This window comes from Felis catus, chromosome C1 (assembly GCF_018350175.1).
Source record: "Felis catus isolate Fca126 chromosome C1, F.catus_Fca126_mat1.0, whole genome shotgun sequence".
Taxonomy (NCBI): domain Eukaryota; kingdom Metazoa; phylum Chordata; class Mammalia; order Carnivora; family Felidae; genus Felis; species Felis catus.
In genome coordinates this window covers 209,994,580-210,013,490 of record NC_058375.1, presented here as the reverse complement: position 1 = coordinate 210,013,490, position 18,911 = coordinate 209,994,580, and the positions used below count along the sequence as shown (strand labels likewise).

The 18,911-nt window shown below is 41.8% G+C and overlaps 1 protein-coding gene and 1 long non-coding RNA gene across 4 annotated transcripts in view; one reads left to right on the top strand and one right to left on the bottom strand.

Moving 5' to 3' along the window:
- COL4A3 (collagen type IV alpha 3 chain) overlaps positions 1–18,911 on the bottom strand; it is a 134,720-nt gene that overhangs the window by 98,380 nt on the left and 17,429 nt on the right. The gene's annotated exons all lie outside the window — the stretch shown is intronic.
- On the top strand, positions 409–9,698 carry LOC109502903. 2 transcript variants are annotated; one of them, XR_002161804.3, is made up of 3 exons: positions 409–912; positions 6,191–6,366; positions 7,765–8,359. It is a non-coding gene; the product is annotated as an uncharacterized LOC109502903 (long non-coding RNA). The 2 variants fall into 2 exon arrangements; XR_002161803.3 differs by lacking the exon at positions 7,765–8,359 and adding an exon at positions 9,535–9,698 and having other exon boundaries at positions 411–912.

Below are 18,911 nucleotides of genomic sequence, written 5' to 3'. Positions count from 1 at the left end.
CCAAAACCAACACCAACAAACAAAAAAGCCATATAGCAAAAAACATAAAATACATATAGCAAACGTTGTAGCATTGGACAGATAGGACAATGAAACGTGCAAAAACATGGGAACAGCCACAAAGAAAATACAAACTACACAGTTGTCTGAATCTAGGTGAACTACATAGTGCAGGCTCGCTAGAATGTGTATGTTCTGATATTGACACCCTACAATGTTACACTAAATTCGAAACATCAAGTTCCAACGAACCTTTGTTTAATAGTACATGGTAATACAATAATTCTGGAAAGGAATTCTGCACCTGGGGACTTTCATGCTGCTAACCAACCTTGAAATCAAACTGCTAAATAGGGCTTAGTGCACTGGCAAATCTTGAAGTCTTTTTTTTTTTTTTTTTTTTTTTTTTATACCAGTGTTCAGGTTAATGGTTAAGGGTTGGTATTTAAAGTATACTGCAGTTTCTTTTAGTTAATAATACATCATCCCATGGGTTCTGAAGAATCTGTCAAAACAAATAATGGCAAACTAGACCAATGCTTCATTTGGACTCGAGGCTGCCTTGGACAAAATGAATCTGGTTATCCGTTTCCAATAGACAGGAGTCATTAATTTCCTTAGGAGAGATCTATAGAACTGGAATGCTTGAGTCTCATAGATGTTTTTAAATCTCTTGTTCCATTTAGAATTGTTTCTATTTTACTGGTGTTTCTCACTGTTGCCTGTAGTAACATCAGGTATTTCTCAGTTTTTAGAATGAACTATTTGTTTCTTTAAACACAGGACCCCACACCTTGGATTTCACAGTCTATTGAAATCAAGGTCAACTGGAAACTAATACTCTGCTTCCATTCATTTTGTGCCTTCAGACTTCAACCGAAACCACTGAGAGAGGATAGCCTCAAATACCATGTAAGTCTGGGATGTGACGATTTGCTTTCCAAGCCAAAATATGTTGGGATTTCTTTCTTCCTTCCTTTCTCTTTCTCTTTTTCTTTCCTTTTCCTTTACTTTCCTTTATTCCTCCTTTCCTTTCTTTTCTCTCATTTTCTATTTTGCTTTTTGATCCTACTTAACTATCTTGCTTAACTATTAGACTACTGTTAACATTTTACCAACAAGGAAAATTTTTTATTGCTTCTCAGTGGAAACATTTCATGTCTTAAAACTATTCATGAACTTATAAATAGGAAGATTTTTTTTCCACAGAAAATATTCCCTCGGTCTTTACAAGGATGCTAAGTCAAATTTGTTTGACTTTACTTTTACTCTCTTTGTTCTTTCTTTGGGGAGCTGATTGGCTCTAGAATACAGACTCATCGAGGTAGCAACTTGATCTAACTTTAAAAAAATGTATTTGTTCAATTGTTCAAACAAAACTATTTTTATTCATTTATTTATTTACTTATTTGTTTAATGTTTATTTTGACAGAGCGATAGAGCACACGTACATGAGTGGGGGAGGGGCAGAGAGAGAGAGGGAGAGAGAATCCCAAGCAGGTTCTGGCTGTCAGCACTGAGCCCAACACTGGGCTCGATCTCACAATCCATGAGATCATGACCTGAGCCAAAATCAACAGTTGGATGCTTAACCAACTGAGTCACCCGGGGAGGGGGGGCGGGGGGGGGTGGCGGGTGGGCAAGTAAACTATTTTTAAAAACAATCAAGACACCTCATGTTTTACTCATTAAAATTAAATGTGAAAAATACCATTTCTAACCTAAGTTTAAGTAAACTTAAAGGAAAAATCCTTTCCAATTTCCTGCAAGGTGGAAAATTTCCATAATAACATTTTTGGGAAAAAAATGCAAAACAAAACCAAGTAAAAAACAAGCAGAGGTTTTACCTTTGCGGTTGAAAACTGAAGTCAGAACCGGCATTGGGAATTAACATCACGAAGTTGATTAAAGAGACAAACTTACAAGTGCAAAGCACAGAGACCTAAGGTGTTCTCTTAGTTCTTAGAGAACCCTGCTTTTGGGGTGTGCACAGGTTTCTAGAATTAACAGTCCAGACCATAAACATTTCAGCTCTATTCGTGTTCCTGGAGGGGAACAGAATATGCCACCTCAAAATATGCCACTTTGGTATGATGCTCAGTTGCAGGTGAAGGCAACTGAGAACCAAAGGGATACAGGATACAGGATGGGCACTCTACCCTCCCCCAGTTGGCCTCAGAGCAAGGCACGTGCACCCCTGTGAGAGTGTTCTCCCCTCTCCCATATCGGGGAGTCTAGAACAACCCTTTGCACCAGAGACAGAGACAGTACAGAGGATGAATCTGCGTAAATAAACCTTAATAAAGAAGTCTTATCTACCATTAGCTTCTGCAACCTATTTACCACTCTTAGAAGCCCAAACCTCCTTTTCTCTGGCAGTCACTTCTCTATAATTTGTTGCCTCCTGTTAAAATACTACGTAAGCCCCAAGTCTCACCACTTCTTTGAGTTTTTCACTTCTTTTCTGTGAGGTCCCTGTGCCTGTAAAAATATTGACGTCAAATAAAAGTTGTATGCTATTCTTCTGTTAGCCTATCTTCTGTCAGTTTAATTCACAAGCCTCTGGCATAGAACCTAAAAGAGTAGAGGAAAAGATTTTCCTCCCCTACACTGCCAAAGGGCCTGCTACAAACGGTTTTGTGAGTCTGAGCAGTTGTATAAGTCCTAGCACCCGTGTGCAGTGGAAACATAACGGGCAACGATTAAATCTACACGCGTTCTTTAAGCACCTGCGGTGTGCCATAGCTGTGTTTGGAACCTTGAAAAAAATGCCACGCGGGCCAGCCTCAAAAGAACCAAGGATGCAGAACAGAAAAGACAACCGATGAGAGAACAAGCAACAGTGGAAACCCCATGTGGACCCAGGGTTATTTGAGACGATGGAGAAAAGCAAGGTGCCTGGGGTGGCTGCTGGCACCCGGGAAGGACTTCATGATGCTTGAATCCAATATTCTTTTTATTTATTTATTTAACATTTATTCATTTTTGAGAGACAGAGACAGAGTGTGAGCGGGGGAGGGGCAGAGAGAGAGGGAGACACAGAATCCCAAGCAGGCTCCAGGCTCTGAGCTGTCAGCACAGAGCCTAATGGGGGGCTCGGACCCACAAACCATGAGATCATGACCTGAGCTGAAGTCAGACGCTCAACCGACCGAGCCACCGAGCCACCCAGGCACACCAAGAAATACCTTTAGATGGTAGGGTGATAGGATTTAGCCCACAGTTGGGGTCTCTCCCAGCATTCAGCCGTGTGCACCTGGAAAAGGCTTCTCTCCTGAGCCTCAGCTTCCTTAGACTGGTCGAGGCCACCTGTACAAGCACCTACTTCTAGGACAAGGTCAAGCTCTGCTCTGCCTACCGAATGGGGTGCCTTCAAGGCTATGCATAAACATGCAATGTAACTCATTAATTTACATACAATATGTAAAGATAAGCCCTTGCTTCAAATTTTCTATCCTACAAATCATTGAAGGCATGACCCATCTTTCATCCTTCGTTTTCTTTTTAACATTTTTTATGTGCAGAAGAATTACCCAGGGAACACGGCTGAAGTGCAAGCCCTTCTGAACTTCTGCTCCCTGACAACCAGTCCTGGTTCTGATTCAGGGAGTCTGGGCTGGGCCCAGGGATTTGCATATTTAAGTTCCCCCAGGTGATTCTGATGCCCTGGTTTGTGGATTGTTGTCCTGGGTTGTGGGCAACAATTCAGGAACACTGAAGCAGGGGATTAAGCCTGACCCTGAGCCATTTCTCCAGCTGAGTACTTTCAGAGACTTTAGGGAAGTTTCAAATCAATCTCTTTGGAATGTTTCAGATTAGAGATAAACCCCTTAGATCTGTTTTGATCCAGTCGTGGTTACAGGCTGAACCAAAATGAACTACAACAGGGCACTGATTATCTGGTTATAGTTAAATCCACAGGCCAAAGTTTTCCAAGTTGTGTCAGTGATCGAAACAATACAAAAGGGGGCAGCGGGGAGAGGACAGACAAAGAAATTAGCAACTGACTCTGCTACGCAACTACTGAGTTTGCAGTGACCAAGGTAAACCCTCCAGAGGAACATGGACTTTTTCTTGTGATAACCGTCTCAAGATACTTATTTTGAGATGCCCTATTGCCATGCTGAAGGGTCTTCACTTACTGGTACTGTGCTTCTCCGTGCCCGGCCTGAATTTGTTACTCCTTCACTCATGTTCCTTAGCTAAGAGTAAAAACGACTGGTACTCTCCACTGTGAAACAAACCAATAAACAGAAACACTTCTATATATAAGGAAAATATTAAAACAGTCCCTCGGTTTACTCATCTTATTGTCAAGTGTGGTGAGTGCTAATTTGGGTCTTCACTGAACATGCTTACATTTTCAGAGAGGGAAGTCATTGGTCCAAAGTCACAGCCCCGCTGTGGGCCAGGCTGCGTGCAATGATGGTATAGGACAGGGTGGGGTCTAATGTCTCAGGCCCTCGCTTTGATTCCTTGGGTTCAGTAGGACCACCCCAATTCTGATGATTTTCAGTCAATTTTCTTTCCAGCCTCCTTTAAAAAAAAAAAATTTTTTTTTAACATTTATTCGGTTTTTTTTGAGAGAGAGAGACAGAGTGCAAGCAGGGGAGAAGCAGAGAGAGACGGAGACAAAATCTGAGGCAGGCTCCAGGCTCTGAGCTGACAGCACAGAGCCCGACGCGGGGCTCAATCTCGTGAATCATGAGATCATGACCTGAGCCAAACTGGATGTTCTACCGACTGAGCCACCCAGGCACCCCCTCCCCAGCCACCCTTTATACTGTCTCTAGAATGTAGATGGGTTGATTCCCTGTTAAACACCTTACACTGCCTTCAATATAAAATTGAAATGCTTCTAAAATGGAAAAAACTGAGGGGGGGCTTTCATAAATATGGAATGTTTCTCCCCCTCCTGCTCCCCACCTTTTCTTTCTCTCCCCCCACCTCCCAGTAAGAACCCTGACCTTCCACCAGGTTGCCAGAACTCCTCCTTCCTAACTTTTGATGCTTACCTCGCCAGAGCAGTTTTACAAGCAGTTTGGAAACTTTTCTACTCTACCACTGGGATGGGAATTCCTTGAGTTCATCCCTGCTCATATCCCCAGCACTGGCACATGGCCTGGAGTTTTTGTCAAATAAATATATTTTTTAAAGAATGAACGAATGATTTGTCTCAACAACTGATGTATATATCTCATGTGCTTCATTGAAAGTCATAACAAATAATATATTTATAATAATATTCACTTTTACTCAGCTCATCTGAAAGAGTTTAGTATTTAATTGACATCACAGTACGTGTTCTTCCTAAGTGATACATTATATAAATATTTTTCTGTTTTCATAGACTACTTTTTATTTATTTAAACAATTTTTAATTGAAGTATAGTTGACATATAATATTAGTTTCAGGTGTACAACATAGTGATTCGACATTTACATAAGGGACGAAATGCCCACCATGGTAAGTGTAGTTACCATCATCACCTTACAAGGCTATTACAATATTATCGACTGTGTTCCTGATGCTGTAGTTTTCATTCCCATGAGTTATTTATTTTCTAACTGGAAAATTGCTTTTAAGTGTATTTATTTACTTTGAGAGAGACAGAGACGGCGCGAGGGAGGGAGGGGCAGAGAGGGAACGAGAGAGAGAGAGAGAGAGAGAGAGAGAGAGAGAGAGAGAGAGAAGGGACAGGCAGAGGATATTGTCAGCACAGAGCCTGACACAAGAGGCTCAAACTCATGAACCGAGAGATCATGACCTGAGCCAAAACTGGATGCTTAACAGACTGAGCCACGCAGGTGCCCCTCTAAACTGGAAAATTTTACCTCTTAATCCCTTTCACCTATTTCACCCATCCTGCAACTTCCCCCGCCCCCCCCCAACTGGCAATCACCAATTCTCTGTATTTATGTCTATTTCTGTGTGTTTTGTGTTTTAGATTCCACACGTAAGTGAAATCATACGGAATTTGTCTTATGTTTGACTTACTTCACTGAGCATAATACCCTCTAGGTCCAGTGATAGATTACAGTTAAATTTTTAAACAAGCATTGTGATAATTTTTTAAAAAATCAACATTTGAGGTTAAGAACCTACTTCTAATCAGACTCTGATGGCCATTCACAAATCCAAGTTTGCTTCATTAAACCCTGATTCCGGAAATACCCATCTCCGTTCCAGGCTTGGGTTTCAATGCCATGAGGGGTTAGCAAACGAAGATGGCCGTCCCCGCTATCGCTTACAGAAGATGACCCACATAGATGGCTAAGAACTGAATCAAATCTATTCTGACCAAGGGAAAAATGCAACAATCCTTAGAAAGACAAGCCAACAAGCTGAGCCTCACTAATACACAGGTAAGAGTGAAACAGGGGCTATTTCCAAGACATTTGGCAGTTTGACTGCTCTTCGCCTGGGCTTAAAAATGATTTCCCTATTTACAAAGGGCATGGAAGAGGCATGGAGTGGTCACACCCAGAGCTCTAGAGTCAGACCGCCAGGCTAACATGCCAGCTTTACTACTCACCACTCTTACGACTTACTTCACTTCACCTCCCTCTGCCATTTCCTCATCAGTAAAATAGAAAAATTGTAACCTACCTCATGGGAGTACAGGGGATTCTAATTACCACATATGGAATGTTTACCACCATGCCTGGCACACAGTAGGCGGGCTCAGCAAGTATTAGCTATTGTAATCATCCACTTATATCTACTCTTCCAAGTTGTGTGCGTGCGTGCGTGTGTGTGTGTGTGTGTGTGTGTGTGTTGTGAGAAATGACTAGAAGATTTTCAAATGCTTTCTAGCATCTCTAGGGAAAAGGTTATGTTTTCTTTTTTTTACCTTTTTGATTCAATTTATAAATAAAAGTATTAAACAGTATTGCATCTCTCTAGAGCTATAACTTTATGGTGTTTTATTATTTTTTTAAAATATACTATCCTGTGTTTTTATTTTATTCCTTCATTTTATTCTGCCAATGTTTTATTCAGGTCTTTTTCATCAGGACACTTACAAGATGGCAGTTTTTCTGCAATATCTCGCTCCAGTCTGGAGGTGGTTTATAGTGACTTGTAAAATAACACGGAAACAAAAAATTAGGACACCTATAATTTTAGTTTATGTACTAGGAGTTAAGTTGCGGGTTATTAAATATTAAGCTTTCCTGAAATGGAGAAAACTTCACTGGTGACAACTCTGGGATAAGAGCTTCCTTAAGGGGCAATTATTAGAGAACTTTATTATTTCTCCCAAGATTATTGGCTTATTCTATTAATTCTTTTTCTTATTCTCTTAATAGTTCTCTTAGCTTTGATAATATATATTCTAATTTAAAATCATTGCAATTCATCTATGTTTCAAATTTATTAGCATAGAGCATGCAAACTATTTTTACTTACACGGGTACATGTCATTATTTCCACATTTTCATTTTGTGTCTCAGCGATCTTTCTTTTTTCCTTTCTTTCTTTCTTTCTTTCTTTCTTTCTTTCTTTCTTTCTTTCTCTTTCTTTCTTTCTTTCTTTCTCTTTCTTTCTTTTTTCTTTTTAATTAGCTGAGCCTGTGTTGTCTTACTTCCAACTATTTGCCAAAGACCTAGCTATTGTATTTTATAGTTTTCTATTTTCACTGACACTCACTTGATTTTTCCCCTTCCGATTTCATTTTCTATATGTGAATTTTTAAAGAAACCTTTTGAGTAGATTGCTTACTATATTTGTCTTCGTTATTTTGTTAAGAATGTGATTTACAGCACTGGCAGGTAACCCCCGGACCTCTCTCCAGGCCTGCTTCCTGTCCTGGGAGGCTCACTGTGACGTCCTCAACTGGGGCTCCATTTCAAGGGACTTCTGAGATGTCAGACTTCCAGACAGAGATGGAGGGAGGGGGAGAGGGGTCAGGATCTTCATCATCCTGACTCCCTCCCTGCCTCAGGGCCTTGAACTCCTGGGCCCCTCTGTCTGTGTTCTCTGCACCCCCCAGTTGGATGGCCAACTCAGTACCACTGTATTCCCGGCTCCCAGGAAAGGAAGGAGAGGTGGAACTAGTCAGGCTTCTCTGCTATTCTAATGGTTTCCCTGGGCCTCACCTTTGTAAACAGCGTATCCATAAATAAACTCTGCTCAAATCATCTGATCGTGAACGTGCCACGTGTGTCTTGTTGGGACACTGACTGACACCACAGCTATGTATTTTCCTCAGAGGACGTTTCAATACATCCCACAGGATTTTATTCCTCATCTTCTCATTCGCAATATTTATTTAACTATCATGCCATTGTGATCTTGACTTCTTTAAGCTAAGAGTTATTTAGGAGGAAGATTCAAAATGTATAGGTAGGCTTTTTTTGTTCATGTTTGTTTCTATTTGTAATTTTATTGCATGGTGAGCAGGTTTTGATTCTTGCTTTATTTGTGGAATTCTTGGGATGCCATCAGCATTTCTTTGTGATAAATTATGGCCAGTTTTTATAAATATTTTAGGGGCACTGGAAAAGAAGGATTTCTATATTCAGGAGATTGTCTGACATATCAGGTCAATTGTCAATTGCGCTATTCAGGCCCCAGTGCCATTCAAAGCATGGGTCTTCGTTTCTTAACCTGTCCATGATTAAATAAATATAGAGCTTGACCGTAAGGATTTGGAAAGGGGAGAGCGATTTGACAGAGCTAACAATGCTGGCTGAATCTAAAACAAGAGATTTGGGCTTATATTTTATATCTTTCTTATTCTACTTTCTTACAAGTCATTTTCATCACATTTTACAACACTAATGGTCCAAGATAAAATGGAAAGTAAACCACAAAGCCAAACGGTCCCTTCACGGCAGGAAGTTTGAGAAACGTTGCTCCAAACTCTTATTTTGGCCAATTTGATTTATCAAAGATCTTTTACGCACTCTTCACTCTCGCCCACACAGAGGACACATCTGTATCCACTTCTCCCCATCCCTTCCTCCACCACACATACAGAGAAAGTCCCGGAAAAAGGGGCGCTTTCAAAGACTGAGGGTTTGGGTCACAGAAGAGGGCCGTCACTCAGTCTCTCTCCAATGACAGGTGCCGCTACTTTTGAGGGCTTCACAGTCCCAACGTCAACCCCAGGACAAGAGGGACACACTCATATCTGCTACATCAGTTCATCCCCACAAAAAGTTGAGGAGATCAGAAAACTCGAGCCTGGGATGGGTGTTCGTCCTGGGCTTCTGACTTCATCTCTCCCCTGTGAGGTTGTGGGGAAAACGAAACGACCAAGTTGAATGTGGCAGCATATGCCACACCACTTCAACATTTCACAACGTTATACGCACATGAAGAAATTCCACAAAATGATAGCCGAACGCCAACCTAGCCTGCTTTCCAGTCCTGTAGCCAGGCTTGGAGAAGCTGTTCGAGATGAACTAGGTGGTCAGCACCCGGAATACGGGAATTAATGAACCGTCTCTTTTTCAGATACATTTTGCATCTGAATGGTACTTATACTCTGTTCTAAAAGCATGTCTCGCTTTCTATCCTGTAACCAGGGAAAAATTGAGTACTGGAATTTAGAGCAAACTACTTTCTTCTAAAGGGTGTGCTTCGGAAATTGAAGAAATTATGCAGTCACCGTTAGAGAAACTCAAGCTCCACGACTCTCATTAGTCTGTTTTGGATAAGGGCGCTGCCCTTGAAGAAATCATCAAACTCATTCCAGCGACTTTGTGCTTTGTGAGAACATTAGCATTATTTTAAGTTCTTACTGTTATTAGTGTTTCACAAATGAATTACGGGGAAAAAATCTTTATTTTTAGCCTTTTGCAATTACTAAAATAAGAAAGTGGTTTCCATGAAAAGTTATGTGAGATTTCACAGTGGGTTTCTATTAGAATTACACTGAAATTTCTTGAAGTTGAAGCCAACGGTGTAAAGTTTTAGCCACATCTGTCTCCAAGATGAGTTATTAGGCTGACTTTGAAATATGATAACTCTGTTTTGCTGAGTCACTGTAATCTATTGTGGCCCATTGGCACATTTTGCTTTGAATCCTTGATATGGGGCCTGGCCACCACGGGCGCTCCGTAAACGCTTCTTGGATGGAGCCATTCGACACTTTTTAGACTGCTGAGGCAGAGTGATTTTGTGACTGTTTTTCTTTCTTTAAAAAAATTTTTTTTAATGTTTATTTATTTTTGAGAGAGACAGAGTGTGAGCAGGGGAGGAACAGAGAGGGAGACACAGAATCTGAAGCAGGTTCCAGGCTCCAAGCTGTCTTCACAGAGCCCAATGCGGGGCTCGAACTCACAAACCGCGAGATCATGACCTGAGCCGAAGTCAAACACTTAACCAACTGAGCCACCCAGGCGTGCCCGTGGACTATTTTTCAAAACACTTTCATAAAGCTGATTGCATCTCCTGCTTCCTCACTTTTTTTCCCCATGACATTCAAATTCAAAAAATGAGTCTTTTGTATGTATCAAGAATCTTACACGTTTACACCCTTTGACATAGCAATTCCATTTCTCGAATTTATACGGAGAATAGAATCCAATCCGAAGCAGAGTGCCATATACAAATGTGATTACAGCACTATTATTTACAGTAATGAAAGATTTGTACTATCCTTAGGATCCACTAAGAGAGAAGTAGCCAAGAAAGACTGAATGTTAAAAAATGTTTCCAAGGCCACATAAATATTATTTACAGAGTCTATTTTTATAAGAAAAACGACTGTAGAATTGTAAACCCAGTATCTTTACATCTCTATTTTTAAGTATCCTACACATAATAAACACACTAGTGGAAAATAAGAAAAACATTAATGATCTTGTCATTAAGTACTGAAACTATGACTGACATTTTCCGTTCAAATTTTCAGAATTTTGCACATTTTCTTTCATTAAGCACACATCACTTTCATCATTGAAAATCACTGCACATTTTCTTTTTAACTAATCACTGTATACCTTAGCCTTATTACAGAGATTACAGAAAGTCCCTCATCCGTTACATACTTGGATCTGAAATAATAAAATTATGTATGTTTCTAGATGATACATAAAATACATGTAAATACTTGTGTGTTTGGTTGAGACTCCAACAGTATTTCAATTTTAGTTATTCAGGAATGGATACAGACTTCTAAGATGAGCATCATTTTATGTCCAAGTTTTAAAAGAGCATCAGGATTTGCAAAAGATGAGATTCAAGGTGTGTCTGTCGAACCAGCAGAGAAAGTAAGAGAGTCGCAGCAGGCCAGCCAGAGCAGCAGTGAGGGGGGAACACTGCTCTTTTGAGTACGCCTCCAGCTCTGCGGGGACATGCACGCCTTGCGCCGAAAGATGAAAAATTATTTCAAAAATACCCTTGTTGGGTGAACATTTCAACTCATTTTCAACGGTGAACTTCAGTTAAGATGCTAAGAGAAATTAGCTGAATGTAGTAGATGTTTGCTTTCCTTCCCCCTCCATTTGACATTCTTCTTCTTCTTGGTTAGAGCACATCGTTTCTCTGGCCACTGTGATTGCTTCACAGTGGGACTCAAAAATATTTTCCTAAGTATTTTTGAGAAATGAAACTCGTTGTTTTGGGAGGGAATAACCGGAGGAGGTGGTTTTTCCTCGTGGTTGTCACGACACAAACGCGGAAGTATACCGTTGAGTCCATGAAGGAAGGCAACCTTAGGATGAACCAGACACAAGAACAGCAAAGGCAAAAGAAACCAGGTCTTTGATGATGTCAGTGAAACAGTGGATCTAGCCTCACCTGAAACCCTCCTGACCACTGGATTTTTAAGTCATGAGAACAAAAAATATTTTTATTGTTTACGCCCTCTTTTAAAACATAGACCGTTCGCACGCGCGCGCGTGCGCGTGTGTGTGTGTCTGTGTTTAGTAATCTCTATATCCAATGTGGGGCTCAAACTCACCACTCCAAGATCAAGGGTCACATGCTCTCTGACCGAGCCAGCCAGGAGCCTCTGTCTGGGCCATTGGGAATAGAGTTTTAGGTTACTTACAATCACAAGGCTGCTAATTGGAGCTGTGTGTTATTTAATTCTTACTTGATAAAAGGAATGCTTATAAAATGAATGTCTTTAGTTGAGGGCAGTACTTTGATGCTAAGTTTGGGTAGATGCACAGCCATCCATTTACAGTCATCAAGTTATATTGATTAGACCTAAACAACCTCACAAGTCTACTTGCTTCTTTCCACCCTCTTGACTCTTACCCTCTTTCAGACCACCTCTGTCTTGCACCTGGATCACCACCATGCCTCAGTTTCTCCCTGCCTCCAATCTATTGCCCATTCTTGCTGTTTCCAAAGGATAAATCTGATCATCTCTCTGTCCTGTTCAAGACCTTCTTGTGTTTCCCATCTTAGCATCAAGTTCCAACTCCTTAACCATGACCCTGTACAATGGGGTCCTACCCACCTCTCCAACCTCCCTTCTCCTTCCTCCCATCTCTCCACATCTAGGCACGTTGGCCCTCTCCCTCTGGCCCTCAAATAAGAAGCCCCAGTCCAGCGTGGACTGTTCCCTCTACTGGAAGATTCTTCCCGCCCATCCTTCCTGGTTGGCCTTTCCTCATCTTTCAGGTCTCAGTGTGGATATCACTTTCTTTGGGAAGCCTTCTCCATGCTTCTCCGTTTCCCTTTTTGGCAAGCATTCTCTCCCATCACATCACAGGCCTAGTGTATGATATTGCAGTTGCCCAGCTATTACTAGACTGGAAGCTCCGTGAGGTCAGGTCTACTTTCCTCTCCCTCAGGCCCCACCTGTAGCACAGCTCTTGGCACACCATAAAAGCTCTGTAAGCACTTGTTGAATGAGTTAATTAGAAAATTATTCATCTGATAAACCCAATACGCAATACCATAAATATATATATCAACGCAAAAAACTATATTGTGCATCCATATATGTGTATGTGATCCTGGAAGTTATTACTATTATTTTGGTATTGTAACACATTAAGTGAAAATGGTTCCAGTTTTAAAGAAGTTAAAAACATTTCATTTGGGTTTTCATTTCATGAATCACAGAACCTGTGCCAATTTTCTAAGCAAACTGCTGTAACTCTGTTACGTGAGATGATGTGGGGGAGAAGGCTTTAAAAATAGCTGACCGGATATCCCTCTTGGTGGCTTGGGTTATGTAAAAGTATTTTGTGTTAAGCCAATGTCTCACAATGGATCACTGAGCTTTGAAAAGGCTGTTTGGGATCCTTTTTTCAGTGTTAAATATCTGCTTATAAACAGAATCGGACTGAAAATCTCCTAGAGAAAGGGTACAATGTCCAAATAGTTATCACTTTTTAACTGCAGGTACTCAAAAAATTCCAATGTTAGTACTGAAAGTGATTTTTTTTTTGAAAGTGATTTTAAAAAAATAACAAGGTCCCTTAACAACCTAGTGAGAAAGAAGCCAGGATTCTTATAAAGAAATGTTGTTAGATTTGGGCTTAAAATACTTTTCTATTAGAGCAGAACAATCTGATAGTATCTGGCATGATTAAATATTTATTTTAGTTTTAAAAAAAGATGTAATTTGGGGACATTGTTCTCATTAAGATTCCATAAAAGCAAAATGGTAGGGATTTGTTGTTTGAGAGTTTATTATGGACTGAATCCTTGGGCACAGCTGATTGGACCACAGTGGTCCAGGGGTGGGTAGGACTCCATTGTATAGGGTCATGGTTAAGGAGTTTATGATATGCCCTAACGCAAAAGCTATATTCAGGCAAAGATAGAATGATTAGCTGGACGAATCAGGTTCTCTTTGCAGTGGGGAATTAGGTGCTTGGGAGTGAGAGAGGCCCAGACCAACAGAGAGAAGGCAGAAGGGAGCCGCCCTGGCAGATGATGTGAATGAGCAGAAACCACAAGAGAGGACACATGCAAGGTAGAGGATGATGTGGTTGGTTAGCTGGGGCAGGAATGACAGCAACAGAAACTTCTACCGAGATTCTGCAATTCCTGCTGTTGATGGGGCCATGAGGTAACATGGTCACTAAACCTGCATATTCTTAAAAAATTTTTTTTAATGTTTTATTTATTTTTGAGACAGGGAGAGACAGCATGAACAGCGGAGGGTCAGAGAGAGGGAGACACAGAATCTGAAACCGGCTCCAGGCTCTGAGTTGTCAGCACAGAGCCCGACGCGGGGCTCGAACTCACGGACTGTGAGATCATGACCCGAGCTGAAGTTGGCCGCTTAACCGACTGAGCCACCCAGGTGCCCTTAAACCTGCATATTCTTAAAGTAACTTCCGTCATCCACGAGACCTGCCTCACACTTTAGATTCCCATTTCTCTTATTGATTAGAATGTATATCTACAAAAAAACACACCCCTGTTTCTTGAGATAGCAGGAGAATCTCTGTTCCCCATCAAAAAAAGCCTCACCCAGGGGCGCCTGGGTGGCTCAGTCGGTTAAGCGTCCGACTTCGGCTCAGGTCATGATCTCGCAGTTTGTGCGTTCGAGCCCTGTGTCGGGCTCTGTGCTGACAGCTAAGAGCCTGGAACCTGCTTCAGATTCTGTGTCTCCCTCTTCCTCTGCCCCTCCCCTGCTCACTCTCTGTCTCTCAATAATAAATAAACGTTAAAAAAAAAAAAAGCCTCATCCAGATGTGTATATCCAAAACGGCACACAGACTCACGTGGCTTGTACCGCAACTCCCCACTGCCATACTTCCCCCTTGGCATGGCCACACCATTCGAAGCCCAGTTTTGTGAAAGCACTGCCAGATTCACCAGTCTCATCCAGTTAGAGCAGGGTGACCTCCATCATTCTCCGTCCTCACTCCCATCCCTCCTCCGAGTTGGCGGAAGAACCCATTTGGCATCTTGGTGGCTCGATATCTGAACAGTTGTTGGGATCCCCGCCGCATGAAGAAGCTGGGGAATCACTGTTATCCTGAGGATGGTGTACCGAACTTTTTTTTTTTTATTTTTTTATTTAAAAAAAAATTTTTTTTTTCAACGTTTATTTATTTTTGGGACAGAGAGAGACAGAGCATGAACAGGGGAGGGGCAGCAGAGAGAGGGAGACACAGAATCGGAAACAGGCTCCAGGCTCTGAGCCATCATCAGCCCAGAGCCCGACGCGGGGCTCGAACTCCCGGACCGCGAGATCGTGACCTGGCTGAAGTCGGACGCTTAACCGACTGCGCCACCCAGGCGCCCCGGTGTACCGAACTTTTAAAGACAATGCACCGTCACGATTACAGGATGGGGGAGATGCACGGTGAGGTACCTGCAGTTTCACCATGTGTACTGAAAATATCTGGAAAGTGTCTATCTAAAAAGTGAGAAGACCTTCAATGAGGGCAGCTGTTCCAAGTAGTTTCTAACTAGCAGTTCCAGGTGGAATTGTCTGTCCTATCGACAACCACAAAAAATTAATTTTCTTCATTCTCTCTACATTTTGGCTCTGCATTGATAGTACCGATGTACTATTATTTAATTTTCCTGCCAAGTGTGTTTACAGTAAGTACTAAATATAGGGCTGATTCTTTTTTTTTTTTTTTTAATTTTTTTTTTCAACGTTTATTTATTTTTGGGACAGAGAGAGACAGAGCATGAACGGGGGAGGGGCAGAGAGAGAGGGAGACACAGAATCGGAAACAGGCTCCAGGCTCTGAGCCATCATCAGCCCAGAGCCCGACGCGGGGCTCGAACTCACGGACCGCGAGATCGTGACCTGGCTGAAGTCGGACGCTTAACCGACTGCGCCACCCAGGCGCCCCTAGGGCTGATTCTTAAACGCTTATTTCTTGATGGGTTCAAAATTTCTTTGAAGATGTAAGTTACCTACAGTTTGATTTTTGAAAAAATGCTTGCCTAGGGCCTTTTCTAAGATGCATGTTTCCTATAGTGAATTATACTGATGACCAAACACTAGCTTTTATTTCCAATGAAATTAATTGTATTTTTATTCAACCTTCACACAATTAAGTCTAATTATTACACAACTTGTTACATAGATTCACGTATATTTCACATTGTCCAAAACATAACTGAATAATTAACATGAGTGTGTGGCAAAGTGAATCTGTAAGGCAAATATTAATATGATTCTCAAAGTTGAGGTAGGACAAACAATTAGGAAGGGAAGCTTTATGGTTGTTCATTTGTGTCTTGAAGCGAGGACATTTTATCTCAAAGAATACCTCTCAAAAATGGATGGTCTACACTCCCCGCATGGTATATCAATTATATTAAAATCTACAAATCGGGGAACCTGCTTGCTCCCTAATAAAACCAGGAATCATCTGAGATGTGACGAGTGCAGATTCCCAGGCCACAGCATGAGGATTCTGCCAGGAAACCTGCCCTTTAAAATAAGCGCCACAGAGGACTATTGCACAGACTAAATGATGAGAACTGGCCTAAGGCTTTCTTTCTGAATTTCACTTTTCTTTGTACTTCTTCCCTGGCTAGTGATGGGGAATATTCAGCCTCTTCTGTGGGGACTGTAAGTACCCATGGAGCAGGGCCTCACCCTCTGGTCTCAAGAGGGCCAAATACGCATAAAAGGTAAAGACAGTAATATGATGATGGGAATGGGGGAAAACGGGTGCACCGTCCGACGAATGAAATACAATACATCCTTTTTATGTTCGAAGGTGAACACACCATCTTCGAGTTACAGTTATATTCCTCCCCGAGCAGCAGTGACCGTTTCGCCATACGCACAAGAGCAAACACCACTTTTTCTCAGACAGCCAGAGGTCAACCAGGCCATATGGAGATGTTACGTGATCTTTGTACACTGACTAGTAGTACCAAGTGCTAACCACCTGGGCTAATCGCTGAGAGCCCTGGGGCAATTCACCTCGAGCTACCCATTCTCCATTCAATCAGTAATCAACTAAACCTTGCACTTGGCCAGAAGCTTTTGATTTTTTTTTTTTTTTTACAATTTGGTTGGCCGAATCCACTTCTAAAAAACAAATTCAACCTAATGTCAAAAGTCCAATGGAACAGCCAGGCGGCTTAAGGGTCAAGAATGTGTACGCCCATGTGTAGAGAATTTTTCCAAAATGTGCGTGATGAAAAAAACGGGGTTAGGTTTTTTTCATATACTTCAAACGCTTTATTTGGTTTGTTTGGTTCTGTGTATGACCTCCAAACGTGTTCAGATTAAATTATTTGAAGCAGCTAAAGAAAATAATTCGCTGGGGAAGAAAAGGCATGCCTTGCAAAGTGCAAAGACATATTTCATGACAATAGACTTAGAAATGAATACCAAAGGACAGCGTGCAGCAAAAATTTTGACCGGATCCTTCTTGGTACAAAAGGCAAGGACCATAACTGCTCAAGGGGCCTGGATCAGCAAGGCAGAGGGCTGAAACCAAGCTGGCAAGGAAGGTTACTTTGATGAGGGTCTAAGTCAAGGTGTTATTCCAAGTGACATCTTCTGGGAAGAGACATTTCAATAGTTTCCACTTTTTTTAATAGATTGATTGAGTCAACATTGATTTTACCTGGGCTGGCACTCATACTAGATGCATTCAAAACAGAAAGTGCCTCATAATTTGGTGATAAGCAATGATTAACCAGTAACTCAGTTCTCACATTCCCCCCGTCCATCTTGGGCAACTGCCAGATCAGTTTCCTAGCAAGAGTTCACCCGTGTGCACTTGCTGGCCTGCATTTGTTGCTCCTGAGGGTAACTCTCTCCTCACATGTTAATATAAGAGGCTTCTTGGCCAGGGGAGAAGGTTGCTGACCCACCAGTTCTGCTGGCCAGACTGTTGTCTGGATTCCTGAACCCTTGCCAGGGTTCTTTGGTGGCAAGCAACAGAAATTATTTAGGCTAACTCAATGATAAAAGAGGAATTTGTTGGAATGACATGGGGCAGCACACAGAAGTTGAAGAAAAGTTAAATAAACAGGCCTCAGAAAAGACCAGCCTCAGGGCCGTTGTGGGGATCAAGGTACAAAAACGAACAGAAAGTTTTTCAGGGCACTGCTGTCAGGATGAATAAGCTCCTTGCGTTTTCAGTTGAAGATCCGAATTCCTGGGGGAGGGCACTTACTGGCTCAGCTGAGGTCATGTGCCCACGCCCTTGGCAATGAGGGGATGATAGCTCCCTCAAGTAAAATCGACATGCCACCACCAGAGGGGGACAGGAGAGAGGTCAGGAAAAAAGAGCAGATGTCACTACACTCTGATTTCTCGTGTCACCTGGTTTCCATCTGCCCCCCCCCCCCCCCCCCCCCCACTGACCTTAGACATACTGTCTCCTCTTTGTTTAGGTTCTTCTGGCCAAGTCTGATAACCACCAAGTTCGAGTCAATCCTCTACCTGGCTTGACCTAAACTCTGAAGTCAGATGAATTCCAATGAGCCTTCTGATCTGTGTTGCCCTCGTTCCCACCCACTACTTTGGTCTGGTCTCTGCTTGGAACATTCAGATGTTCCTGGGCCACCAGGTTCTCAGAAATTCCCCAGATTCACCCTGTTCTTAGGCTGGTCACTGTTATCCCGGGCTCTTTGGCCCCAAATGCTTATTTTAAGCAGCACAATTCAAGATGTTTATATATGTACTTCCAAATCTTTTTAAAAAATGGCAAAGCAAGTAAGCAAACAAACAGAACCACTCTATTTCCTTCGGAAAATGCATAACACTCAAGAATCTATTTACACAGAAATTACTTCACGTACGTTCAAAAGTCAAATCTTTCAAAAATCCAATGTCTGCGAATACAATGTCATTTATGTTTGTTCCTGTTGTTAAACTGGAATAAAAAATTAAAGCAAAGACTTTGTGATATCATCAGAGTCTCATATTAAAAAATGAATAGCCCGACTGATCTCTCAGTTGTACAGCAAGAGACTGTAAAGCAAAGGGTAAAGACTTTTGACTGGTGGGTTCCGGTAGGTAGGAGCCAGATGAAGGTTTGGTCAAACGGCT